The sequence below is a fragment of the Citrus sinensis genome, chromosome 8 (assembly GCF_022201045.2).
Source record: "Citrus sinensis cultivar Valencia sweet orange chromosome 8, DVS_A1.0, whole genome shotgun sequence".
Taxonomy (NCBI): Eukaryota; Viridiplantae; Streptophyta; class Magnoliopsida; order Sapindales; family Rutaceae; genus Citrus; species Citrus sinensis.
In genome coordinates this window covers 13,381,724-13,385,080 of record NC_068563.1, presented here as the reverse complement: position 1 = coordinate 13,385,080, position 3,357 = coordinate 13,381,724, and the positions used below count along the sequence as shown (strand labels likewise).

General features: G+C 37.1%; 1 non-coding gene across 1 annotated transcript; it reads left to right on the top strand.

Moving 5' to 3' along the window:
• Nucleotides 1-973: 973 nt before the first annotated feature.
• On the top strand, nucleotides 974-1,081 carry LOC127899497 (small nucleolar RNA R71). Its single transcript, XR_008051374.1, has one exon. It is a non-coding gene; the product is annotated as a small nucleolar RNA R71 (small nucleolar RNA).
• Nucleotides 1,082-3,357: the final 2,276 nt, after the last annotated feature.

Sequence of the window (3,357 nt, the reverse complement as noted above, 5' to 3'; positions counted from 1 at the left end):
TTCTCGTGGGTTGGTTTCTTCTTTCTCCTCCGGTGATGATTCCTCAACATTCACAGGTACAATTTGATTTTCTTTTGTCACCGGCATCTCCACTTTGTTGTCGACTTCTTTTCCTTTTCGCAAGGTCATGACTGCTTTGACCTCTCCATGCTGCTGTGGTGAACTAGTACTTGCTTCATGTACTCCTTTAGGATTAGACACTGGTTGACTTGGAAATTTGCCTTTCTCAACAGTCATTGCCAAGGTCTGAACTGAAGAAGCAAGTTGTCCCACCATCTTCTCGAGGCTTGAAACTGATTGAGCTTGTGAGTTGAAGCCTGCTCTTAACTCATTTTGTAGTCCATCAATGGTGCGGTTCTGTTGCTCAATCGTAGAGTGAGTAAGATTCTTGAGATTCTGGAATGAATCCTCCCATGGTCTGGGTTGAGAGTAGTTCTGGTTCTGATTGTATGGTCTAAATGGGGGCTGAGAGGCTTGAGGAATTTGAGAAATTTGTTGCATTGGTGGAGCTGGAGCTGCTGGTCCATTCTGTTGGAATCCTTGAGACTATGAAAAATTAGGGTGGTTTCTCCATCCAGGGTTATATGTGTTGGAGTATGGGTTGTAATTCGATGGTTTTCTCATTACACCTATGGCATTGGCTTGATCGGAGTATGAGTCAGGGTCATGTGGTTCTGTTGATTTAGCAGTCGATAACGATGCTATTTGTCGAGCAAGACCTTCAACCATCTCCTTGACTTCTTTGAATCCCGAAGTTGACTCGCCAATTTGAACCTCATTTACTCCCTTAATTCTTCTAGTATTCCTGATTGATCGACTCCGTTGTTGGGAATTATCCGCTTGTCGCTGGAAGAATTCCCAAATCTCTGATGCACTTTTTGACATTAGCTCTCCTCCACTTGTTGCCATTAGCCATTCTTGCACATTTGGTAGTAATCCCTTCAAAAAGTATTGGCATTGGTGCCATTTCTCGTACCCATGATGTGGACACTTCAAGAGTAGCCCATTAAATCGCTCCCATGTTTCGAAAAATTGCTCGTCCTCTCTCTGGGTAAACTCCGAGATTTCCCTTATTGCGCTATTAAAACCTTTCTATAAAAATACACAAAAACAAATACGTGAAATAAATTAACTAAAAATAAATTAAAAAGATAAACAAAAAAAATTACAAAGAAAAATAAATTGAAAATTAAATTACAGAATTTTAAAGAAGAGAAAAAGAAAAGAAATACTAACCTTTAAATGTAGATTCACTTTTTTTTTCTTTTTCTTTTTTTTAATAATAAAAAAATACAAGAAAACAAATAAAAGAAATTATTCACAAAAATTAATTTTATGAATTAAAATTACTTACCTCCCCGGCAACGGTGCCAAAAACTTGTTGTGCAAATTTTAATGTACTCGCAAGCGCACGAATCTATTATAGTATAGATTAATGGTGTCGAGTGTCGATCCCACGAGGAGGTGGATTTTAATTGTGTAGAATTAATTTTGTGAATTGGTGATTGGATCTGTGGTGGAAATGATTTGGAATATGCTAAAACTTAAATTAAAATGGCGAGAATAAATTCTAAAATTGAAATTAAAATGGTGAGAATAAATTGAAGAGAATTCTATTGAAATGACGTACTTGGTTATCTGGATCCGTATCAACATGCATCATGGGCTAAATAATCCGTATTAATGCCAATTAAATCATGAGGGGGGAATCCACACCTCATGAACCACGCTCTAATCAATATGGTGCTAAGGGCTTATCGTGCCAAATAATAATAACCTTGTACTAGAGAGCCAGTGAAACCAAGGCGGTACTAGACAAGATTAGTATTATTTGTCGACGAGAAGTCAAAACATCCACAAAAACTAGAGGGGAAGAGAAAATAAATTTACCAAATAAAGCCCATGACACATGTTGAGACTTCACCTTCAACCCAAGCTTGAAAAGAAATTAGCTACTCATAATTGAACTAGGGGCAAAATGGGAATTTATTAAAATACGAAGAAAATACAAGATGGAGAGGGAATTACAGAAAATGGATCCCAAAAATGGATTCAGAGATATCAAATTAGGGGGGGGAGGCCCCCTTTTTATAGATACATGGAGTAAATTATGGCCATCGGATTAAAAACAGTTTGGACGCTCAGGATTGCGCCACGTCATCAGTCAACAGTCCACGGTTTGACCACGCGGATGAACAATAACACGGTTTGACCCGGATGAACAGTAACGCGGTTTGGTTGAAAATAATCCTGTGTGATGCATGCACCGTACGCGAGATTTTTCGTCCACTGATATGCTGCCACGTCACCATCAACAGTACATAAGAATTTTAGTCCAACAGGATCGTGACACCTCATCAGTCAATGCCACATCATCGGTCAATGCCACATCATCGATCCGTCTATGTGAACAGTGTTGTGAACAGTAACGTATACAGTACCGTATACGTGAATAGTACCGTACATGTGAATAGTGCCATTTTTCCTTTTATGCTTCTCCTAAGGTTTTCGACCGTCCTGAGTTCAAAAGTGATGTCCGTTTTGCCGTCTGATCTCTCCTTTATTGTGAAATGACTATAATGCCCCTATAATACATAAATTACTTAATTAAAATAAAACACACGTAATTAAATCACAAGAATGTTAAAACCATAAAAGTAAGGGTTGTTAGTAAGACTTGAAATGTAAAATGACGGTTTTCTCCTTTATAAATATGCATTTTCTAACACTCAACACTTTCCAGACAATTTAGTTAGTGGTGTCAAGTTTTATAGTGGTTGAAAATGAGAAAGAGCTTAGGATGTGATGATTCAAAGGTGTGTTATTGTAAATTCTATAGCTCCTATTTGTGCTACAGTATTTGCTGACTAAGCATTTTATGCTATAAGTGTTTTACTTAAAACTGGTTCAATGTTTGTGTTTTTTGCATTTGTCTCTTAAATCCCAGGATCACCCTCAGCAAATTTCATCTATTAGAATGCTAATGGCTGCGTTGACACCAAGAAAAGAATAAGACAATGAGAGATGAAGGAATATTTTGTGAATGCAAACAATTTCCATTTCTTGAGCTTACTTATAGTACTAGAGTTTATATTACTTGAGTATTCTTGAGTGCTAACTAAGTCACCAAGTGATCTTATCATTTCTGCTGCGCTTGCCTGTCATGCTTGATGCACTAACTTAAAACTTCATTCTAACTCTAAGTAAAAGATCTTCAATTTAAATGCTTCCGATAAACATTCCCCAATCATGTCACTTAATATGGTAGTAGTCAATTGTGTGTTTACATAATCTTTTGTGATTATGTCTAAATGGAATCATGTGTTTTCTGGTCAGCATGTTCTTGAAGATCATAAA